Source organism: Ranitomeya variabilis, chromosome 2, assembly GCF_051348905.1.
Source record: "Ranitomeya variabilis isolate aRanVar5 chromosome 2, aRanVar5.hap1, whole genome shotgun sequence".
Lineage (NCBI taxonomy): Eukaryota > Metazoa > Chordata > Amphibia > Anura > Dendrobatidae > Ranitomeya > Ranitomeya variabilis.
This window is the reverse complement of record NC_135233.1, coordinates 582,066,078-582,091,971: the sequence shown is the minus strand read 5'-3', so window position 1 is coordinate 582,091,971 and position 25,894 is coordinate 582,066,078. Positions and strand designations below refer to the sequence as shown.

The 25,894-nt window shown below is 43.2% G+C and overlaps 1 protein-coding gene and 1 long non-coding RNA gene across 6 annotated transcripts in view; one reads left to right on the top strand and one right to left on the bottom strand.

Annotated features, from left to right (window-relative positions):
- WWOX (WW domain containing oxidoreductase) overlaps positions 1-25,894 on the top strand; it is a 1,206,506-nt gene that overhangs the window by 1,176,202 nt on the left and 4,410 nt on the right. The gene's annotated exons all lie outside the window — the stretch shown is intronic.
- Positions 22,805-24,807, bottom strand: LOC143807133 (uncharacterized). The gene is made up of 3 exons (XR_013221656.1): positions 23,866-24,807; positions 23,213-23,333; positions 22,805-23,054 (listed from the first exon to the last, which is right to left on the bottom strand). It is a non-coding gene; the product is annotated as an uncharacterized LOC143807133 (long non-coding RNA).

The following is a 25,894-nucleotide window of genomic DNA, read 5'->3' as shown; positions in this document are numbered from 1 at the left end:
CTAACATTTTTAGATGTACATGCGCTGAACTTCTTAATTTTACAGGTTCTAGAAACATTTGAAATGGAAAAGGACTCATCACGACCAATGTTACAACATGCCACACAGTGGCCACAGGGAACACATCCATGCCTAGCATTTGCATAATCCAAAAAGGTCCTCAAAGATTCACCAATGTAGTGGCTATGCACTAAATGGTCCCATAAGTTCTTTGCCCGTCGAAAGGTTATTGTTGGTTTATCTGCTTTTTGTTTAGAAAGTGTGGGGTCAATTTTCAAAATGGGCTAAGATTTCTGAAGGGCCGCACGCATCTGTTCAGATTGAGAATCCAAAAATTAGTGCTAAACCTAACATGTTTGGTTTTATTGGTCGTAATCTTGGTATTATACAGAAGGTTCTTCCTAGATGTATGTTTGGCATGATTATAAGCCCTTTTAATCATGCGACGACTGTATCAGCGTTCATAACAGATACGGTGGAGTCGAAAGAATTTCCCTATCGGGACCAATCTTATCATGTAGCTAGGATGGGATGAGGAGGCATGCAAAAGCAAGCTGGTAGATGTTAGTTTCCTATAGATCAGTATTTCCAAAACTCCAGTCCTCACGGCTCCCAACAGGTCATGTTTTCTGGATTTTCATGGTGCTGCAAAAGTGGGAGAACTCCTGATACTTCCATCACCATCACCTGTGCAATACTACGGAAATCCTGAAAACATGACCTGTTGTTGTCCGTGAGGACTGGAGTTTGGGAGACACTGCTAAAGATGTTAGTCTGAATACCACCCAACTCATCCCTCCTTAAAGTGACATCACGGAACTCAATTTTGTTTGGGTCACAAACAAAAGTAAGATGCATGTTAAGATTGTTACTGTTGAAATCATCGATGAAGTCTTGCAAATTAGATGGAGTACCAGAGGATGTCATCGATGTACCGCGTCCAAGAGAGGATGCGGTCCATCGATGCCTGTGGACCAGACAGGAAGAGGTCCCTTTCCCACAGTCTGAGGAACAGATTTGCATAGGAGGGGGCGAAGGCCGCTCCCACGGCTGTTCCCTGGAGGTGTCAGAAAATGGACTCCTTGAAAACCAAAAAATTGTGAGTAAGGGTAAATTCAAGTAATTCAAGTATGAGAGCCCTCATACTGAAAGATAGATAAGACATATCAAGGAAGGATTTAGTGGCCCTTATGCCATCACAATGCCTAATACTAGTTTAAAGGGATTCGACGTCTCCACTGGCCAGCAAGGTGTCAGGCTCTAAAAAAAGGCTGTCAACTTAAGGAAGGATGGCAAATCGGCCACAAAAGGTTGTAATTTGGAGTCAATCCATCGGTTGACATGCTCAAAGTAATTCCCCCTTCCTGAAATGATGGGATGTTGAGGTTGGATTTTTTAATTTTTTTTGATTTTGGAATTAACCCCTTTCTGACATTGGACGTACTATCCCGTCGAGGTGGGGTGGGCCCGTATGACCACCAACGGGATAGTACGTCCAGCGCGATCGGCGGCGCTCACTGGGGGAGTGCGGCCGATCGCGGCCGGGTGTCAGCTGATTATCACAGCTGACATCCGGCACTATGTGCCAGGAGTGGTCACGGACCGCCCCCGGCACACCGCGATCAAACATGATCGCAGTGTGCCGGCGGTACAGGGAAGCATCGCGCAGGGAGGGGGCTCCCTGCGGGCTTCCCTGAGACCCCCAGAGCAACGCGATGTGATCGCGTTGCTGCGAGGGTCTCTTACCTCCTCCTCGCTTCAGGTGCCCGGATCCAAGATGGCCGCGGCATCCGGGTCCTGCAGGGAGGGAGGTGGCTTACCGAGTGCCTGCTCAGAGCAGGCGCTTGGTAAGCCTGCAGTGCTGTGAGGCAGATCGGTGATCTGACAGAGTGCTGTGCAAACTGTCAGATCACCGATCTGTGATGTCCCCCCCGGGACAAAGTAAAAAAGTTAAAAAAAAAATTCCACATAAGTAAAAAAAAAATAAAAAAAAAATTCCTAAAGAAAAAAAATATATATTATTCCCATAAATACATTTCTTTATCTAAATTAAAAAATATAAAACAATAAAAGTACACATATTTAGTATCGCCGCGTCCGTAACGACCCCACCTATAAAACTATATCACTAGTTAACCCCTTCAGTGAACACCGTAGAAAAAAAAAAAAAAACGAGGCAAAAACCAAAGCTTTATTATCATACCGCTGAACAAAAAGTGGAATAAAACGCGATCAAAAAGACGGATATAAATATCCATGGTACCGCTGAAAACGCCATCTGGTCCCACAAAAAACGAGCCACCATACAGCGTCATCAAAGAAAAAATAAAAAAGTTATAGTCCTCAGAATAAAGCGATGCCAAAATTATTATTTATTCTATAAAATAGTTTTTATCGTATAAAAGTGCCAAAACATAAAAAAATGATATAAATGAGGTATTGCTGTAATCGTACTGACCCGAAGAATAAAACTGCTTTATCAATTTTACCAAACGTGGAACGGTATAAACGCCTCCCCCAAAAGAAATTCATGAATAGCTGGTTTTTGGTCATTCTGCCTCACAAAAATCGGAATAAAAAGCGATCAAAAACTGTCACATGTCCGAAAATGTTACCAATAAAAACGTCAACTCGTCCCGCAAGAAACAAGACCTCACATGACTCTGTGGACCAAAATATGGAAAAATTATAGGTCTCAAAATGTGGAGACGCAAAAACTTTTTTGCTATAAAAAGCGTCTTTTAGTGTGTGACGGCTGCCAATCATAAAAATCCGCTATAAAAAATGCTATAAAAGTAAATCAAACCCCCCTTCATCACCCCCTTAGTTAGGGAAAAATAATAAAATTAAAAAAATGTATTTATTTCCATTTTCCCATTAGGGTTAGGGCTAGGGTTAGGGCTGGGGTTAGGGTTGGGGCTAAAGTTAGGGTTAGGGTTGGGGCTAAAGTTAGGGTTGGGGCTAAAGTTAGGGTTAGTGTTTGGATTACATTTACGGTTGGGATTAGGGTTGGGATTAGAGTTAGGGGTGTGTCAGGGTTAGGGGTGTGGTTAGTGTTACCTTTGGGATTAGGGTTAGGGGTGTGTTTGGATTAGGGTTTCAGTTAGAATTGGGGAGTTTCCACTGTTTAGGCACATCAGGGGCTCTCCAAATGCGACATGGCGTCCGATCTCAATTCCAGCCAATTCTGCATTGAAAAAGTAAAACAGTGCTCCTTCCCTTCCGAGCTTTACCGTGCGTCCAAACAGGGGTTTACCCCAACATATAGGGCATCAGCGTACTCAGGACAAATTGGACAACAACTTTTGGGGTCCAAGTTCTCTTGTTACCCTTGGGAAAATATAAATTTGGGGGGCTAAAAATCATTTTTGTGGGAAAAAAAAGGATTGTTTATTTTCACGGCTCTGCGTTATAAACTGTAGTGAAACACTTGGGGGTTCAAAGTTCTCACAACACATCTAGATAAGTTCCTTGGGAGGTCTAGTTTCCAATATGGGGTCACTTGTGGGGGGTTTCTACTGTTTGGGTACATCAGGGGCTCTGCAAATGCAACGTGACGCCTGCAAACCAATCCATCTAAGTCTGCATTCCAAATGGCACTCCTTCCCTCCCGAGCTCTGCCATGTGCCCAAACAGTGGTTCCCCCCCATATATGGGGTATCAGCGTACTCAGGACAAATTGGACAACAACTTTTGGGGTCCAATTTATCCTGTTACCCTTGTGAAAATACAAAACTGGGGGCTAAAACATCATTTTTGTGGAAAAAAAAAGAATTTTTATTTTCACGGCTCTGCGTTATAACCTGTAGTGAAACACTTGAGGGATCAAAGCTCTCAAAACACATCTAGATAAGTTCCTTAGGGGGTCTACTTTCCAAAATGGTGTCACTTGTGGGGGGTTTAATGTTTAGGCACATCAGGGGCTCTCCAAACGGGACATGGCGTCCCATCTTAATTCCAGTCAATTTTGCATTGAAAAGTCAAATGGCGCTCCTTCCCTTCCGAGCTCTGCCATGCGCCCAGTCGTTTACCCCCACATATGGGGTATCGGCGTACTCAGGACAAATTGTACAACAACTTTTGTGGTCTAATTTCTTCTCTTACCCTTGGGAAAATAAAAAATTGGGGGAGAAAAGATAATTTTTGTGAAAAATTATGATTTTTTATTTTTACGGCTCTGCATTATAAACTTCTGTGAAGCACTTGGTGGGTCAAAGTGCTCACCACACATCTAGATAAGTTCCTTAAGGGGTCTACTTTCCAAAATGGTGTCACTTGTGGGGGGTTTCAATGTTTAGGCACATCAGGGGCTCTCCAAACGCAACATGGCGTTCCATCTCAATTCCAGTCAATTTTGCATTGAAAAGTCAAATGGCGCTCCTTCCCTTCCGAGCTCTGCGGTGCGCCCAAACAGTGGTTTACCCCCACATATGGGGTATCGGTTTACTCAGGACAAATTGTACAACAACTTTTGGGGTCCATTTTCTCCTGTTACCCTTGGTAAAATAAAACAAATTGGAGCTGAAATAAATTTTGTGTAAAAAAATGTAAATGTTAATTTTTATTTAAACATTCCAAAAATTCATGTGAAACACCTGAAGGGTTAATAAACTTCTTGAATGTGGTTTTGAGCACCTTGAGGGGTGCATTTTTTAGAATGGTGTCACACTTGGGTATTTTCTATCATATAGACCCCACAAAATGACTTCAAATGAGATGTGGTCCCTAAAAAAAATTGGTGTTGTAAAAATGAGAAATTGCTGGTCAAATTTTAACCCTTATAACTCCCTAACAAAAAAAAATGTTGGTTCCAAAATTGTGCTGATGTAAAGTAGACATGTGGGAAATGTTACCTATTAAGTATTTTGTGTAACATATCTCTGTGATTTAAGGGCATAAAAATTCAAAGTTGGAAAATTGCAAAATTTTCAAAATTTTCGCCAAATTTCCTTTTTTTCACAAATAAATAAGTTATATCAAAGAAATTTTACCACTATCATGAAGTACAATATGTCACGAGAAAACATTGTCAGAATCAGTTCCGTTGAAGCGTTCCAGAGTTATAAACTCATAAAGGGACAGTGGTCAGAATTGTAAAAATTGGCCCGGTCATTAACGTGCAAACCACCCTTGGGGGTAAAGGGGTTAAATAAAATGTGTGTATGATGGGTTCATTGACTATTATTGCTGAAGCTAGTTCTTTAGTAATCAGCTCACCTTCAGAGGCTTTGGCGATATGCGATATTGGTTTTCAATTGTGAACTATAGGCAGACAGAGGGTTGTATGTCATCTTTTTGTAGCATACGGTGTTATTGAGCTGGCAAAATGCCTCCTTTTCATACATTGTCTTAGACCATATAGGTACCGTCACATTAAGCGACGCTGCAGCGATACAGACAACGATGCCGATCGCTGCAGTGTCGCTGTTTCATCGTTGTGTGGTTGCTGGGGAGCTGTCACACAGACAGCTCTCCAGCGACCAACGATGCCGAAGTCCCCGGGTAACCAGGGTAAACATCGGGTTGCTAAGCGCAGGGCCGCGCTTAGTAACCCGATGTTTACCCTGGTTACCTGGGTAAATGTAAAAATATAACAAACAGTACATACTTACATTCCGGTGTTTTTCCCCCGGCGTCTGCTTCCCTGCACTGTCTCAGCGCCGGCCCTAACAGCAGAGCGGTGAAGTCACCGCTGTGCTTTACGGCCGGCCGGCGCTCACAGTCAGTGCGGGAAGCTGACGGCGAGGGGACAGACACCGGAATGTAAGTATGTACTGTTTGTTTTTTTTTACATTTACATTGGTAACCAGGGTAAACATCGGGTTACTAAGCGCGGCCCTGCACTTAGTAACCCGATGTTTACCCTGGTTACCAGTGAAGACATTGCTGGATCGGTGTCACACACACTGATTCAGCGATGTCTGCGGGAGATCCAGCGACGAAATAAGGTGCTGGCCTTCTAACTCCGACCAACGATGTCACAGCAGGATCCTGATCGCTGCTGCGTTTCAAACACAACGATATCGCTATCCAGGACGCTGCAACGTCACGGATCGCTAGCGATATCGTTGTTAAGTCGCTTAGTGTGAAGGTACCTTATGACAATGTTCCCCTCCTTGTGTGCCGGCTTCAGCACTACATCAGGCAGATTTTGAAGGTATTGTAACGATAGACGCTTCTCACCCGTCAGTTTGTCACGATGTATACGATGTGAGAATTCTAAGAAATTATTAGTAACAACCTGAACAAATAGATTGATATTAGCACATGTGGAAAGAGGGGATAATTTCTTGGAGTGTGACCTAATGGATTGAGGTATCTTACCTCCTTTGTGGGTGTTGTGTTCGGTGCACAACTCCTCCAAAACTCTCAGCTCTGATTGTTCTTCCTTTGTGAGGACTAATTAATGTAAATTATCCAAATTAAAAAAATGATGTTTGAACAGTAACGATTGTGCAAAAATGTGGAGGTCCTTGATGGCAGTGAAGGTGTCAAAGGTCGCAGATGGAGAAAAGGAAAGGCCCTTACATAATAGAGACAGGTCAGCAGTACAAAGTGCATATTTACTCAGGTTAATTACCTTATTATCCCTACAACCTCTCTCAGGGGAGCGAAATTTGTGATGTCAATAGGGATGGTAGCTGAAATCTGGTGACTTCTTATTCATTGCCCCTGAGCGTGTCACTATTTATGAAGCGGATGTATCGGACTGTTCACTTAGAGAAGAGATGGATGCATGTGAGGTGTTCCGTTGTATACGATGAGGCTGAGGTGTTACCTTTCTCCAATAAGGGTACCGTCTCACAGTGGCACTTTGGTCGCTACGACGGCACGATCCGTGACGCTCCAGCGTCGCTCCAATATTGCTCCAGCGTCGTAGACAGCGGTCACACGTTGAAATGCACGACGCTGGAGCGATAATTTCATGACGTATTTGCGATGTAGAAGCCGTTGGTTACTGTGCGCACATCGTATACAACCTTTGTTACACGATGCGATCATGCTGCCACAGCGGGACACTTGACGACGAAAGAAAGTTTCAAACGATCTGCTACGACGTACGATTCTCAGCGGGGTCCCTGATCGCAGTAGCGTGTCAGACACAGCGATATCGTATGGATATCGCTGGAACGTCACGGATCGTGCCGTCGTAGCGACCAAAGTGCCACTGTGAGACAGTACCCTAAGAAACTTTTTTCAATTGGTAATCTCTTGCATTTTCTAACTCTATTTCCTAAGTTTGTACTTTCTTAGGGGCACAACCGACACTAAGTTACATTTGAGCAGCATCAATACATTTGTCAAGGTCACATATCGAATTAGTATTAACTTTGATCAATAACTGCATGAGGATATTAGAGCAGCCAGTTTATGCCTCCTCCCAGTTAGCCATAAGCATCTCATCATCCAATGGGAAAGTAGGGGTGACCCTCACTCGTAGGCCCCTAAGGATAAGTTTTTGCCCCAAATATTTTTCAAAAAATGCTATTTCACCAGAGCCTGCTGCCCTTAATGAGCATACTTTGTATAGAAGGGAAGAGATCAACCCACTTGTGATTGTCACTCTGCTGTGCATTGACCACATTATCCCCAAAACCCTGGTCCATTTGTCCCAACCAGGACTTTTCCTTGGCTTTATAGTCCATTGTTGCAAGAGTGCGACGCCTGCTTGGGCCATGGGGTACTCTGTCTGGGTTGGGCAGTTTTTAAGGGGGTTTAAGCTGGAATGGTTTTGCTCTCCACAGGTTGAGCGGGGCCTCAGGGCTACTGGTACTGTTGTAAGGGATTGTGTACGTTGGGGTGCAGGACTGAGGGTGTAAGAAATGACTGGAGGACACAAGGTCTGTAGTTTTCTTTACCTTTACTCGATGGCAGAAGGTGCCATCTGGGGCACGGGTAACAGATGGTAATGGAGATCTGGGGCAGCCTGGAAGCAATTTAGGATTCACCTAGCCAGGTGGGTTTAGAGGTGTTTCTACTGTGCTGTCCTGTTAGGTCTTTGCTGCTTTAACCTCTGCTCATGTTCCTCTCACTGTCTGGCAGTTCAAATAAAACAGTACCCACATGGCTGGCCGCTTGAGCCTATTACAAGTGTCACTCCTTCGTGGTGTCTCTGGGGTGAGCTGCTGTGCTGCTGCGTGTTAGATGGGCCAGGAGACCTGCAGTCTCCTGCCCTCCGGATTTAGCTGCTGGGACTTCAGTACCTGTGCAACCATGGATTCTGGTTTCTAGTGCTCAGCTCTGGGGTGAGCTTGGTTACAGCTTCACTCCCCAGGTTCTCTTCTCCTTTCCTCTCACTGTCTCAGACTCACTAACCCCATCTCCAGGCCAGAACTTATAGGGAAGCTCCCTTGAAACCAGATGTTAGAGCTCCCCCTTCTGGTCTGGAGTAAGAAAAAAGAGTTGGATGCTGGTGTTATCCGGTAAGGGGACCCCTCCTTGCTTCCAGGTATGACATCATCCTCTGTGAGGGAGGCAATGCTACTGTGGCAACCGGACTCCTGGGGTGTCACAAGAGCGAGATCTGTGCTAAACACAGTAAATAGACACTAATTGTTCATTGTTGATGGTATAAATAATTCATTCCTCATTGGCTGTAGAATGTCAAGTCTCTGTTTAATACGTTAGCTCATAACTTTACTACAAATATTGCCTTTTATTAGGATTCTTTAATTGAGTATGAATTGTTTTTCCCTCACTATGTTCCCTTTTAGTTTTTTCAGCCTTATTACTCATCTTTTTTTTTTTTTTTTTTATTGTTTTAATGTGGCTGTTTCCCTCCAATTCACACTAGTCACAGAAACCATATCATTATAATTTTTTTGCATATTATTCAATACTTACACGTCATTTCTTTCCATATTAATTTCCTCTTCACTTTGCCCTTCCCATTCATTCTGTTTAAGTGATGGCACTGTGGCTAGCACGTGTGATTGCTCTGTCTCACCGGTCCTGTGAGTCATTTTGCGTTTGTGCACTTGGTTTTCTGTGGAATTGACTACTGTTTTACTATACTTGTTTTTGTATATTGTATACTAAAGGTTTGATATTTTACATTCTTTATGGACTTTTCCGTTGTCTTTCTGTGTTTTTACACCCCCCTCTCTGGTCTCTATGTTGGACGACATGTCCACATTGTTGTCCATCACTAATGTTAGTATTTGACATATGAATACATGTTTATATCTTTAAAATGCTACGGTTACACATGTTTTTTTTTTAGGATTATGGGGAAGGAGTGTCACAATCAGGACGGAGGAGATGCGACTTAACTTATGCTCCCACGCCACCAGTCCACGATGATGTTGGGTGTCTGCTGTCCCAGGTGGTAATGGAATGTGGACCCACTGGACCACAGAGGGGGGTCCGAGGTCTGTGGCAGCTGAGCATGTGGGCAAGGCGGTGACATGCAGGAATAGATGACATGGCACAATTTTATGTATGAAGACACAAAGTTTACTTAGACAAAGTCGTGATACAGAACATCAGACATAACGCTTGGCTTCTGATTCTGCACATCAAGGAAGGGTGAACATCACAGGACAGCAGACGTCACACGATGGCAAGAGGTCATCACGGGTTGATGCAGTCCAGGGTCATCTGGCACGGTCATATCAGGAGAACCTCTCTCTCAGGCGAAACACTGGCACAGCAGGAGAACATTAGACACCAACCTAAGACAGATGTCATTACAGGATGGACCCCAGGGCACAGGCAAAGCACAGACAGCATGGATCCTGGAACACCGACATGGAAGCTCAAGACATTGGCTGGTCAGATTCAGGATCCACTGGCCGAGTCGTCACCAGGAAACAAGACTGGAGACTCCTCAGGAACACGGAGGAGTAGCCTGTCCAGGAACACAAGTGGGACCGACTCTGAAACACCAGCTGGACCATGGACTGGATATCAGGACACAGGATGGATATCTGGTCTCTGGACAACAGACACGGCTTCAGGTACCAGACAGTGGTTGGCAGACTCCAGACATGTGACATGACCTAGGAATTAACTCAGGTGGTATGGTACAAGCACCACAGCATCGGACTGAAGCTGGACGGAGCTAGCACATCATAGTAGATGCTCAGCAGGAACACTGGACTCCATATTCAGAAGACGAGCACAGGTTTATTCTCAAGATATAGGTTACAGGAAACTCACAGTCACGGGGTAAGTGTTTAAGACACAGAAGGATTTCAGGAACATCACACAGCAGGAATCCACATTCAAGGGAAGACCTTTGGTACCAGCACATGCACAGGACAGGTCCAGGGACCAAGACATCAATTTTCCTAGAACTGATAGCAAGCAGAGCAGGAGCTGAAAACTAGGCAGACCAAGAGCAACATGGAGGACCAAACACACACGGCTACGTTAAGAAACCTAATGAGAAGCTCTGGCAATGCCCAACAGGGAAGAGGAACTTTAAATAGGAGCTGCCCCTCAACAACAGGCTGGGGACTGCAATTGAACGGCACACACTGCCCCTAATAAAATCAGAGAAGGTGTGGCCTTGTGTACCCTAAAGGTACCGTCACACTGAGCAACTTTCCAACGAGAACGACAGCAATCCGTGAGAATGCAGCGTCCTGGATAGCGATCTTGTTGTGTTTGACATGCAGCAGTGATCAGGATCATGCTGTGACATCGCTGGTCGGAGCTAGAAGTCCAGAACTTTATTTCGTCGCTGGATCACCCGCTGTCATCGCTGGATCGGTGTGTATGACACCGATCCAGCGATGTGTTCGCTTGTAACCAGGGCAAACATCGGGTTACTAAGCGCAGGGCCGCGCTTAGTAACCCGATGTTTACCCTGGTTACCATTGTAAATGTAAAAAAAAAAAAAAACAGTGCATACTTACATTCCGGTGTCTGTCACGTCCCTCGCCATCAGCTTCCCGCACTGACTATGGCGCCGGCCGTAAAGTAAAAGCAGAGCACAGCGGTGATGTCACCGCTGTGCTCTGCTTTACGGCCAGCGCTCAGTCAGTGTGGGAAGCTGACGGCAAGGGACGTGACAGACACCGGAAAGTAAGTATGTACTGTTTTTGTTTTTTTGGGTTTTTTTTACATTTACAATGGTAACCAGGGTAAACATCGGGTTACTAAGCGCGGCCCTGCGCTTAGTAACCCAATGTTTACCCTGGTTACCCGGGGACTTCGGCATCGTTGGTCGCTGGAGAGCTGTCTGTGTGACAGCTCTCCAGCGACCACACAACGACTTACCAACGATCACGGCCAGGTCGTATCGCTGGTCGTGATCGTTGGTAAATCGTTTAGTGTAACGGTACCTTAAGCACAGACAGAAACCAGTACAGCATAGTCAGCACAGGAACTGAGGCTTAAGGCAGCTGGCAGTTTAGCAAGGCTGGACACACATGGAAAGTCATGCACTAGCTGCAGAGATCCTGGCAACCTGCAGATAGTTTCTACAGTTGCAGCCAGGGGGGAGTGCACATGTGGATGGTCGTGCAGCGGAGTAAAGACATTACAACACATGAACAGCTATGCAGCAGAGCAGGGAACTGAGCAGCATCCATACAGGTAACAGTATCCCAGTTGATTAGGGGGAAAAGAGCAAAGGGTAAGAGCACAGAAATGCAGAGTAACGCCGGGGAAACTAGGCACAAACACACTGGTGCTCCAAGGAGACAGTAGGCCTGTGGTTGCATTAGCTTTGATGGTGTTGAGGTGGCTGTGTGGTCATTACAGGTTGTAAGCTTTTTGAAGAGATGGGTTTTCAGGTTCTGTGTAAAGGATCCAAATGCGGTGTATAAGTGGACATGTTGGGGTCCATAATTTCTGAGGATGGGGGATATTTTGGTGAAGTGTTTGATATGATTGGATGGGGAGTGAAGGAGGTCTTGAGAGGACCGGAGAATCACGTGAGGGAAGATATTGAGAGATTAGTTTGGAAATATACGGAGGAGAAAGGTTATGGATGGCTTTGTAGGTCAGTGTTAGTAGTTTAAACTGGATATGCTGGGAAATTGGGAGCCAGTGAAGGGATTTGCAAAGAGGGGAAGCAGGAGTGTAGTGAGGAGAGAGATTAATGAGTCGGGCAGCAGAGTTAAGGACGGACTGGAGGGGTGCAAGAGTGTCAGAAGGTAGGCCACAGAGGAGTATGTTGCAGTAGTCGAGGCAGGAGATGATTAGGGCGTGTGCAAGCATTTTGGTAGAGTGAGGGTTGAGGAAAGGATGGATTCTGGAGATATTTTTGAGCTGGAGGCGATAGGATGTGTCGAGAGCTTGGATGTGCGGTTTGAAGGACAGGGAAGAGTCCAGGGTTACTACAAGGCAGCAGATTTCCTGGACAGGGGAAAGTGTGATTTCATTTCTTGTGATAGATCAGGTAGGGAAGGTATGTGAGATGGAGGAATGATAATGACATTTGTCCACATTGAGTTTGAGGAAGCAAGAGGAGAAGGAGGAGGATATGGCTGATAGACACTCTGGGATTCTGGAGAGCAGAGAGGTGACATCTGGGCCAGAGAGGTAGATCTGAGTGTTATCAGCATATAGATGGTACTGGAAGCCATAGGAATTTTATGAGTTGTCCCAGGCCAAAGGTATAGATTGGGAAGAGAAGAGAAGGGGTCCTAGGACAGAGCCTTGAGGGACACAAACAGAGAGAGGGTGAGGTGAGGAGTTAGTTTTTGATTAGGAAATGTTAAATGTGCAGTTGGTAAGGTATGAGGAGATCCAAGATAGGGCAAGTTCTTAGACACCAAAGGAAGAGAGGATCTGTAGTAGGAGGCAGTGGTCAACTGTGTCAAAGGTAGAGGACAGGTCTAGAAGGGGGAGTATAGAGAATTGTCTGTTAGCTTTGGCTGTAAGTAAGTTGTTGGTAAGTTTGGTTAGGGCAGTGTCAGTGGAATGGTGGGGACAAAAGCCAGATTGTAGGTTGTTGAAGAGAGAGTTAGATGCAAAGTGCGAGGAAAGTTCAGTATGGACGTGTTGCTCAAGGAGTTTGGAAGCAAATGGGAGCAAAGATATGGGGTGATAGTTTGACATAGCGTTTGGGTCAAGCGATGGCTTTTTAAGGATATGTGTGATTGTGGCATGTTTGAAAGCAGAGTGGAAGGTATCAGAAGTTAGTGATAGGTTGAAGAGATGGGTTAGGGATGGGATTAGTGTGGTGGTGAGGTTGTGAAGTTAGATAGAGAGCAGAGCAGGGTGCAGTGTAGGTGTAATGTATGTGTGTCTGTGTGGTTGGCTGAGGAGGACCTTAGAGCAAGTCCAAAACATGATGTGAGTGAGAGGAGTTTGGAAGTTGCTGACTTGCAAGTGTTAATGGTGTTTTTGAAGTCACCCATGATGATGGTGGGAATGTCAGCAGACAGAAAGTGAAGGAGCCAGGTGTTTGGGAATTACATAGAGTTGATTGCAGATATAGTGAGCATTCCCAAGGTATTTGGATCGTGGTTGTGAAGGGCATGCATTAGTAGTTTGTGTACTTTGGGTTGTTTATGTTGTGTTGGCATTGATAGGAGGAGTTAGTAATGGGAGATATGAGTTGTGGTGTTCCTGGATTGGGAGATAGGTTGGCAGCAGTGAGGAGAAACAGAGAGAGATTGTGTTTGAGTCCGAGGGTGTTGAGTAATTGAGGCTAAGCTGTTAGTGTTAGCATGAGATGAGGCAGTGTGAATGATAGTGAAGGAACTTGAGTACATGTATTAAACCGAGTTGGCTCTTACCTGTTCTCTCCTGGTTCTCTTTCTGGTAATATTTCTGCTGCATACTTATACAACATACTTAACATGACAGACCACGGTCAAACAGACCTAGTGCACTACATTTCAGACCACGGTCAAACAGACCTAGTGCACTACATTTATACTAAACTAAAGACACAGGAAATGCAGACCAGCTGGGATTAGGAGGAGGAGACTCAACAGAAAGTCCAATTACACACAGGAGGGGACAATTACTAATTACACAGTACAATGCAAACACTAAATAGTCCAATCCTAATGGACAAATTAAACCACATGTGTGATTACAAACAAGGACTTAAAGGGCCACTGTCACCCCCCTCCAGCCGTTATAAACTAAAAGAGCCACCTTGTGCAGCAATAATGCTGCATTCTAACAAGGTGGCTCTTTTAGTTTTAGGTTCAAGTATACCCCCAAAAAAGCGATTTGATACTTAGCCATAATTGGTGTCTCTAGCCACGTAGGCTGGTCCTCCCTCCCCAGCTCGAAACGCTCCTCTGCCGTCACTCACATCTTCTTGGTCTTTCTGTGCCGCCCCCTCAGCGCTGTTTACGTTTTCAAACCGGCGCCTGCGCTGTGTAGTACTGTTCTGCTGTGTAGTACTGTTCTCGATACCATCTCGAGACCATTTTGCTCCTCACACTGAGGAATCTGTTACTACATTTGTTACTACTGGAGGTTATGTCTGCCACTGCAGAATACTCCATCTAACCTGGGCAACTTCCCCTGATGAACCCCCTGAACAGGGGAGGAAACGCGTTGGGAAGAGTTAGGGAAACACAATTCCAGGGTGGCTACATTTGCCAAGGATATCACTTTAACAGGCTCATATTTGGGTACTGCCCTTGTGAGGGCGGGAGTTTTTCACACAGGGCACGACAGGGAGAGTAGGTCCTGTCCCCTCTCCCCCCTCTGGTGTATTTTCTTCTCCCCATGATTAAAAGTCTCACGGATCCTGAGGCCACAGGAACCTTCAGAAAATCGAGAGGCGACAAATGGGTGAGATCGTGCCATTTTTTTATACGTATGTTCACACGTGCCAGTTATTGCTGATTTATCTGTGACTGTCTTACAAATATCCATGTATTTGCCACAAATAAAACAACATTGCAATGAATGGCAGTGATTTTGTGTGTCAAGTTAGTGAGTTCACATTTACACTTGCATACGCAGCTCTTCCAGCATAGATCTTTGTAAACTGCACTCGTTCATTCAGCAGCGGTTGCAACTAGTGCACTCCCCTCCTAGTGTGACAGGAATTGGTTTTGTGGAGAAAAAGATAACAATCCTCTCAAGCATTCGACCCTTCCAATTGAGAGAATTGTCCAGCTGCACTTGAACACAAAGACCGTGTCGGCTTAATATTTCAACACTCAACTTAATAGGTTCCTTTCAGGCTCAAGAGGGAAAGCTCCCACACAAAGATGACTCTGTGTAGGCTCCTGCCACAATCTAGGTAGGATTCGCAGCCTTGGTTAAATAGGATGGACAGGAAGAAAATCACTAAACTTTAGTTCAAAAACAGCGCCACACCTGCCCATTGGTCACATCCGCTATTGCAACTTGGCTTCAATTAAGTCAATGAAACTGATTTTCACCACAAAATAAAAGCTGTGGCCAAGTTTGTCAAAACCGGGACAATGCTATTAGTTTATGACCACATAGAACTTGTAGTCCACCTCTTACATTTCAACCAGTGACAACTAATGTGCTCATGCTGTGACCAAGTAATTAATAGAAATCAAAACCTTCTGCCGGACCTCATTCACCATCATTAGCTGTAAACAACAGCACAACATTTGTGATTGGAATGCCACAGGGCCATGTACACATAATTTCAAAGGGGTTGTCCCATCTGGAAAAATTTTGAGCATATTGTCAAGGTATGACATAAATATCACAAAAAAATGCAAGTTTCACTGCTGAGACTGCAGTACATCTCTAATTACAAATTGCTCATAGCCTCCCCAACATGTTTCACCATGACTGGCTTCATCAGGGGCCTGAAGCTAAAGTTTCTCAAGAAAAAAGGGGACTGCAGCCATTCATCTAGGTAGAAGAAATATTAGCTTTAAGAAAGTGATATCCCATAGAGGAGCCTCAACAAAATGCTACACGCCAATACAACCTGAGTTAGTTTAAGCCTTACTTGTTTGACCGTATTGATTAATTACAATACATTGTTAAGCATTAATCACATTATCCCTTAAGTTTAATCCATTTACTCTATGGATAATCTGTTAGTATCATTTCTCATCCCTAAAGGGGTTTTATTAGACACTCAGTCTGCTAATCTTCAAAATTAGGCAACACCTAGACAACAAGCAAAACCCTCACTATCTAAACCTTTTTTGAAAGAGGACCCATCACCAGCTCAAAAGTGTCCAATTTTTTAACACTTATGTTATTCACACTGCTCATCTGAGTATTCATTTGTTTGATTTCTTCTAAATCCACCATACATTTTCACATATATGGACCTTTTTATTTATTGAAGATTGTGAGCCCTCGTGGGCAGAGTCCTCTCTCTTCCTGTACCAGTTGTGACTTGTATTGTTCAAGATTATAGTACCTGTTTTTATTATGTATACCCCTCCACACATGTAAAGTGAAATGGAATAAATGTCTCTATAATAGTAAATAATAATAATTTAATGCTAATTTTTATGATCTTTAAAAAGGGGCGTGACTCACAGGATCCTCTGGGGCGTGTCTTTAGGCCGCTCAGCAGAATTTCTCTAAGAGCCACACTCCCTTCATAAAGACTATAAAAAATAGCACAAAATAAAAATAAACATATCTCAGGAACCATATGGCGCATTTGGATAGCACAAAAAACAGAAGACTCAAGGGAGCAGTGGGAATGAAATAAAAGCAAATACATGACCACTTATTGACCTGCTGATTGGTCCTTTGTAAGAGTTGGGATCTTCTATGGATTCAGTTTTAGGATTTACAGAATGAGCCTTTTAACACTTTTAAGGTACTTTCAGAGGAGCATCACTAAATACATATACTACAAAAACAATACAATCTACATATATGGACAATGTACTGAAAAGAAGCATAAGTCTGGATCATCAAAAATACAGTTTTTTGGCTAAGAGGCAGTACACACAAATTGAGATATGTCTTCATTAATATATACCACCTCATATTTTAGTTTAATCATAATTTATTGGTTAAACATAACAAAACATAACATAAAAAACACATTTACACTTGGGCCACACAGGGCCTCATTGCATGCAATAATCAGAGAATTATAATATCGCTCTTGTATATCAAAATTGATCAAAGACACATTTAAGATAATTTAGACACTATACTCTGTTCTATGTATTATATTAAACATATATCAAGTAGAAAAAAAAAAACATTGGTGAAGACCGCTACCTAAGAAGGATATATAAATTCAATTAGATAGAAAAGTAGGAAGAGGTAGGAGAAAAAGAAGAAGAAGATCATACAAGAGATAACACAAACACAGGGAGGACAGGGTGGAGAGAAGTAAGGAGGGGAGTTGGTGGAAATTTAACCTCCATATTTTCCAGATTCAGAAGGAGAAATAGTAGGAATCAAACAATTGTCTAAGAGGGATGACCAAATCAATTATATCCCAGGATTGTCAAATCTTTTCGCTCAGGAAAATAAGGAACATAATTCAGGTGAGTTCATAAAGAGAATCCACAGTTGCCACAACCAAACAAACTTTATGTTGTCACCCGTGACTTCTGTCGATAGATCCTCCATATGACAAATATTCAAAATTTCGTCCTGCCATGCCAGATCATATTTTAAGCCATTGCCCCCATCATGATGATGCTAGCCAATATTCATATCCCTTCTATACAAAATATGCTAAACTCCAAAGTATCTTCAAAGAGGGTGCAGGAGTGAACCAAGATGTGCAAAGCTCAAGTCAGATTAGTAAGACATCAAACACTTCGACTTTTCAGCTTCAGACATTTGATAAAATTGACAACCCGCCTGCAACCAAATTTCAACCTCACTCAGATAGCTCCATACGCTAAACAATGTACATACTATAGACAACTTTCAGTGCTGGCCTACAAAATTAAGGAGGACTGAAGCCCAAGACAGTGAAGCAGCTCTTCTAAGGAGTGAGGTCGTCACGCAATAGTAGGTGTGCTCACAATTTCATCATATGTAAAGAAGTACGGTAACTGAATAAAAAATGGAAAAAAAAAACAACTTTGGCAGAACATTTAGCTACATCCAGGTACTACTGATCATTTTTTAGTTTCACATTGTAAGGCGGGTCAGGAGACCCAGGATCTGTACTCAGAACATGATATCTAGATGTTTGAATGCCACTTAAGAGGTACAACTCTCTCTGGTCAGAAATAACTCACCGACTCATTTACAGTTAACTCCAGCAATAGACCAAACAACACAAAGGCTATAGAAGGCAAACACCACCAAGTTTTCAAACAAACACCAATTACAGAGATAAAAAAAAAAAAATCATGCAGTTAAATTACAAAAAAAGACGGCACCTAACAAACAAGGTTGAGCACAATGATTCACAGAACCGTGGTCCAGTGGCCTCATCACTAGACCAGAGCCCTGCAAACCTTTTCCTATCTGCAGGCGTCATGGGTGCCTCTACCCATTAGCACATCCCTGTGATGTCATGACGTCCATTGTAACATCATGTCGTCACGGGGTCTGCTAATCAGTTTGGAGGACATTCGCCATATTCTGTTTAGGCTGTGTGCATGGGCGCCAGACCAGGATCCTGTCCTCAACTCTACAAATTGCTTCTTCAAGCACTTGATCATCAAAGGTGTCAGGAATCAGAACACAACTCATCAATTAAAAAAAAAAGGGAACAGTCCTTTAAAGGGAACCTGTCACCTGAATTTGGCGGGACCAGTTTTGGGTCATATGGGCAGGGTTTTCAGGTGTTTGATTCACCCTTTCCTTACCTGCTGGCTGCATGCTGGCCGCAATATTGGATTGAAGTTCATTCTCTGTCCTCCGGAGTACACGCCTGCTCAAGGCAATATTGGCCAGCGGGTAAGGAAAGGGTGAATCAAACACCCGAAAACCCCGCCCATGTGACCCAAAACTGGTCCCGCCAAATTCAGGTGACAGGTTCCCTTTAAGCAACTTTGCACATGTTGGTACTGATGTTGACTGAAGGACACCTCACGTATCGCATAGCTCTGCCACCTCAGTATGCAGGATCATCATTACCATGTCAGCCCTAATCATCTCTCGCTGTATACGTGGAGGCGCTCCCTGGCATCATTAGCCCGCTCTTACGCTGGACTAAGTAGATGGATCTTGGTTAGAGACACAGAGGACAGCAGTGATATCTTATTACCGCTTCTCTCCAGAAAGGTCACTTGCTTGTTAACTTTCCCGTTGCTCGCTTGCACAAAACTGACGAGATCTAATGGTATTTAAGTTAAATGGTTTAAAGATGGGAGGTGGGGGGGAACAACCGAGGACATCAATTTAGCCGTTTCCATCACTGTGACAACGTGTTTCTCAGACACCACACATCGTTTGGTGGAAGGCCCCAGTTTGAGTGGAGTCGACATAAGAAATCTCATCTCGTCAACAGCAACATTTCACTTAACTCCTTCCCCGAGATGCAGAAGGACACATGATTCATTGGGACTACTGCCGAGATTTTCTATTTGACGTGAGCAATAGGGTGGAAAAGATGACAAGATAGCTCCTGATCAGACAACTGTAGCAGAGCTACATTGGTCTTCCACCACATAATCTATGGCTTGGTAGTCTACAGCCGGAAGAAAATCCTTGCCAGGGAACCTCCGGCTCCATAGGGACATGCCCTGATGTTAGTGTAGACGAATTGTGCCAGATCTTGGCGATCCTCCTACTGCAGTGATGGAGAATACTGTAGGCTGATATATACCCATCATGTACCTCTTGATGGTCTTTATTCATCTTCTTCACCCATGAGTGACATTAGGACCATCCCGGTAGAGCACAATGAGCAAGTTTTTCTTCTAATGTCCTGCCCTTTATCCCTGGAAGGCTACATTCCTGTGCCTGTCTCAACATATTTGCCAAAATTGCCCAAAAAGTCAAAGACCTTAATTCAATGGCTCCATCAAGGGAACATTTGAATCTTGTTTTTACCATGAACATGTACTTCTCCTGTGCTTGTAGATTTTATCATCCTATTAAAGGGGTAGGCCATCACTTTATGATTGATTTTGGGCCGATCCGACCTCTCGGACCCTTACCATCCTAAGAATTAGTTTGCCCAGCACAGTAGAACTCATGACCACAAAGTTGTGCCAGGAGACATAACGTTTGCCCCCTCAGTTCAGTGGTTTCTGCACAGCGCCAAGCTACAAAAAGGCTGTGCAGGGACCTCAGCGCTGCAGCCCCTTCAATCTCAAAATGATAAGTAGGTCGGACCCCCAGAATCAGAAAGTGACGGCATACGCATTTAATAAAATAAATAATTGAGACTCCGAGAACGTGGTATACAAAATGAACTGCACCATATGTGATAAATTCCACATAGGATGCACTACACGTAAATTAAAAACCAACTTCCATAAACATTACAATAACATACTCAATGCAAATAATACCAGTGGAAACGTTTCGCCTATTGCAAAGCATTTGATTGTTGAACAACAAACATTGTGACATGTCTTCTTTGCAAGTTATAGGTGGAGAAAAACTAGTTCCACATACAAAAGGCAGAGATATTAAAGGGAACCTGTCACCTGAATTTGGCGGGACCAGTTTTGGTGCAATATTGCCTTGCGCTGGCGTGTACTCCGGAGGACAGAGAATGAACTTCAATCCAATATTGCGGCCAGCATGCAGCCAGCGGGTAAAGAAAGGGTGGATCAAACACCCGAAAACCCCGCTCATATGACCCAAAACTGGTCCCGCCAAATTCAGGTGACAGGTTCCCTTTAAACACAAAAAATTAACGAAAGAAGCGCGTTGGATATTTAATCTGGAGTCAAGAAGACCGAAAGGTTTTAAGCTAAAGAGACAAACCATGAATCGCTATTGACTGTTTTCACACACCTGTTGCTTAAGAAATGTATTCATTGATGTAACTTTGTCATGTGACTTGTTCCAACTGTTTTTTCATTGGCACTTTTGGAGTATTTTAGTAAATCCTTTTGATAAAAAACGCAAGTGAGCATTAGAAACGCGCCTTGCTCCCTTTGCCCTATATAGGCAACCATTGTAATTTTTGTACATTTTTACTGGACTTAAAATAAAGAAATAACTATTTTACCAGATACTGGAGCAACAATTTTTTTTCTTTGAGTAGTAGTAAATGAGCCTAAATTGGGGGGGGGGGGGGGGGGGGTCGTCACACAAGAGCATCTCTCGCCTTTTACTTGTAGGGGTGTTCAGAAAATTCCTGAGCAAGCATGGCTTTTAATCAAACTGCACAGCATAGATGTTCTGAGTATGCTGTAGGCCCATATTATATTGGACAGGAGCATCAAAGGTGAGGTCACATTTGGGCTCTGGGATTTTGAGGAACCCAAATACCCCTAGATCACATAAGATAACACTAGTATTAGAAATGGCACATAGTAGAGAGATGGGCCTTTTTATAGATTCAGCATTAGACTCCGCCCCTGAGCTTCCAGTCCCACCCCCGCTCACCCAGGTCACTTACTACATGGACTATTTGATCAACATTCACCACATTTCAATATTAAAACCTCCATTGAGCCAAATCCTCAACATAAATTATTATCGGCCTCCGATCAACATGATATGATGGAATCACAGACAATTTACCAGTTGGTTCAGAATTGGTTTTCCGCATATTCCATGGTATTTATAAGACAACTTGTTTCCTTTCATATACCAAAGTGGATACAGGAAGGTGGGTGACAAGTCCATTGTTAGAGCCGTTTTCTTCTGTGCTGAATTTGTTAGCATTAATTCTTTTCAGCGCTGTGTCCTTGTCACATGACGGACTGACACGACACAAACCGGTTGACATTTTAAAGTCATGAGGAAGTGATTAAAGGGCTCTCGGCTTTAGCAGCATTTGCAAAGGTTTCAGTTCCTAGCGGCGGCGCAGAATGCTGCACTAATTAGGTGCCTGACAACCCCTCGAAGTCGCTGTCGCCATGTCTGACCTGGAAGAAGGATGATCAGTGAAAACTTAAAACTTTGTTATTACACTGTCAAAATAGCTCAAAACATTAAAAATGTCACTCAGGGTTCAGATAGTATTGAAAGCCCACCACCACCCACCTGCTCCTCTCCTGAAATATGAGAAGAGACATGCTAGGTTCTGGGTAATTCACATTGGCAGGCATTACGTACCGACTAACAGTACTTATTATGGCTCCATTCCTGTCCATAATACGGCACAGTGTGTCAATATTGTAATACCGCCATTCTATGGAGGGATAGTTTCTAACAGAGAAGATCTTGGGAAACGTCTGCATACCTGGAATACAATCAAAAGTGGGACAGCTTTTGGTATTATTTTCTTCCCGCTGCTCCCCTGATTATTCTGTTTTTTGGTTTGTTTGAATCCACCATATGGATACAAGATATGGAACTTTTTTTATACTGCCAATTTTGATGGTCTTTTCCTAGGGGGTGGTGCTTACAGAATTCTTCAGGGGCGTAGCTTTTGGCTGATTTGTATTATTACCCTGTGAGCCACGCCGGCTTATTAAAGTCTATAATAATTAGCTCTACAGCCGTATGGCAGAGTTAAACAAAAAAAAAAAAAAACAGGAGGGCAGCAGGAGTAAAAATAACTGCAAAAACTGTGCACTTTTGATGACAGGATCCCCTTAAGAGAGTGTTCTTAACTATTCTTATATCTTATACCGATAGAAATCAAAATATGAGTTTTCAAATTGTCAAAAACTTGTCGTAAAAACGAAGACAACCAACAAGGATGGAACATTCTAGAAAAAATTGATACTTTGTTAGATCCAGCCTGAGAGCCTCTGCAAAATACAGCTTCTGCCCCACCCCCTCGGAGCCCGCAGTAGGTGAAAGACAGCTTCTGCCCCACCCCCTCGGAGCCTGCAGTAGGCGGAGTACAACCTCTGCTCCACCCCTTCAGAGCCTGCACTAGGTGTAATACATTTTGTTTTTAACAACACTTTAAACACAACACAACACACCACTTTGAGCTTTTGAAAGATCCTTTTTTGTCCTGTAAGACCCCCACTAATTCTTAAGCAAAAAATGCTCTGAAGCAAAATGCTCAGCTGGCAGAGTACAGAGTTTCCACCAACTGTTTTAGGTTCTCGTAGGTCTTCTATTGAGTTCATACACCACTGAACCTGGATCCCCCCACTCATCTGCAGGATCTGGAAAGGGAAAGATTTTTTTAAACATTTTTTTTAAAGGTATTCTTTTTGGAATCTTTTAATTTAAATTATTTTTTCAAGATTTCTTCTAGCCCCATAATACTTGCAAGTGCAGTGACCAGTGTAAGATAAAACCGCTATCCAGCAACATGCCTCACCTCCATGACGCTTCTTTGTCAGTGTGCGGTCTCAGGGTACAGCAGAGGAACTGCGGCGCCATATATTGTTATTAACTCTTCGGCTCCCTTCATACTCTGTGGCTGGATGTGATTTCTGAGACTTTTGTAAATAAAGGTGGAAACCGGGAAAATAACGCTTTGGGGGTTAGAATTATCATCAGAACCAGTTGCTATAATTCGCTATAATTCGCTATCAATATTGAGAATACGTTTCTGGAAATTTTAAAGGGAAACCTGTCACACTGAACATGTCAGTAACATGTTATAGAGCAGGAGGTGCTGAACAGATTGATATATAACTTTGTGGGGAAAGATTCAGTAGAACTTGTAGTTTAGTCACTCTATGCTTAGGAGTCCGGTGGGCGGTAACAAACATTGATTGACAGCCTTCTCTGTTTAGGTGCAAATATTTACAGATTAAAATACAAGTTCTACGGAATCTTTTGATATCAACAGCTCAGTTTCTCCTACGCTGTGACTTACTGCCAATAGATTGCCAAAAGTTCCTACATACCCGTACGTCTAAGCTGAGCCCGCTCCACACATGGTGGGTGCCGGCCAAATTCAGATTTTCGCTGTTTAACCCCTTAAATGACTAACAGTTTCTTACAGGTGCATTAAAGGTACCTTACCTAAAAGTGAGTGCCAATTCAGATGTGACACAATTGCAGGGCGCCAATTGGATGCTGATGGCCACCATGGTTTCCATCTTGGTAGTCCTGGGAATCTAAGCCTCTGGCTGGCCTTCTTAGGAGAACATTATTTTCAATACTTACGAAAGACAATGGTATTGCAGTCATAGGAGAAGCGATCAAAAGAAGCACAGGTTCAAAAACCACTAAAAAGACAAAAAAATTAAATAAATGACAAAAAAAATTATATAGATTCTAAAAATGTATACATACAACAAATTAAAGCATATTGGTTTGTTTCAAAAAGTACAATCAAGAAAATAAAAATAGAAAAAAAGCGCCCACATTGATTTTTTTATTATTGGATTAATTTGCCACATCTCATTCCAAAAATGCAATAAAAACTCATCCAAACATCATATGATCACATGTACCCCAAAATGGTACCAGGAAAACATCATTGCCCTTCAAAAAAAGTAAAAACCCGCTTAAAAAAAAAGTAAAACACAAAATTATAGGTCTCACAAAAATGGTGACAGAATACAATTTTTTGGAAAAAAAAAGTCTGATTTTTAAAAACCAGTTACATAAACTAAAAAAAAAAAATCTTGGAAAGCTTAGTATTGCCAGAATTGTACTCACTGGGAGAATCATGTTGTTAGGTATTTTTAACCATTTCATCAAAGCCATAAAAAAAAAAAAAAAAAAAAAGGAAGAATTACATTTTGGGCTTTTTTCACAACTTTCCTGCACTTGGAATTTGTTCTTTTACCAATACATTGAATAATGTCAATCTAAACTACAACCTCATCCGGCAAAAAACAAGCCCTCGTACGGCTATGTTGGTGGTGGAACGCTAAAAAGGAGTTATGGCTCTAGAGGAGTATAAAAGGAAGCCATGATGCCCAATTTACCTATATCGGTGGTCTATGATCTATTGCTGCCAGGGCATGCTGGGAGTTGTAGTTTCATGCCGGCTCAGGAGCCATTGACCTGTTAGAAAAAACGAATGTAGAAGTAACAAATATTTTTACATGTTTGATCACAAATTCCTCAATGGGACGCAGACGTTGTGCGGCCATTTTCGCCCTGAATCGGGGGGTGAGAAATTTAGTATAATTTCATATTATCTGTAGGAAGATGGATTGGGACTAAAAATAAAACTCGGTGCTTAGAATTTAGGGCCATACCTTATGTTACTACATAGTCCGAACGACAAGGGAAGGAGCGGCCGGACCTCCCAACTCCCCCTCCACCTTACAGTAGCGCATACCTGCCAAAATATTTCCTGGTAATTCGCTAATTAACTTACTGGCAAAAATGTGAATAAAACCACAGCTAAATCTATAATGTTTCCCCTTCGTTTCTTTAATACAGTTATGACGGCTGCCAGAGAAATGTTGTTGTTAGGATTTTCTACGACCGGAGACCGGTGAGCATTGCCCTGACCCGGCGTAACTCTTACGATGCCCATTTGGTGGCAGGGCAATGGTTAAATTTTCCTGGGCTTCCCTGCAGTATGTGGAAGGCTGGGGAGATGGAGATCTCTTTAAACACTTATGTTCCCAGCAGCGTTTGCCAGCGTGAAATACTCCTGACCAGAAATGTATGGTCGCTGTTGGCCGGCGGCCCAATTGCACTTTCCGTGATGGGCTTAATTGGAGTGCCTGGGTTAATTCTGAGCCATATTTTTTTATATCAGATGTGTCAGACTATATTGCTCCTCGGCATTAGCCGGCTGCGATTCTGAAGAGGCAGAGTCCATCCTTCAGAGGAATGATGTTAAACATAATACCTTTAAATAAAGAGCCTTCAATTGATTTCTGGAAAGGGAGGAGAGAAGATCTATACAAATGGCCAAATGACTGCAACAATAGAAAAGGCAGGAACGGTGGAGTTGTGCTTTTCATCTGCAGATGTGATGGTGACGTACATTATCTCGTAGGTGCTTAACGTGTATGGATGCCAGGGGTGGACGTACCATTGGTGCGCCACAGAAGGACAAGAAGTAAGGGGACCCGTTTCCATG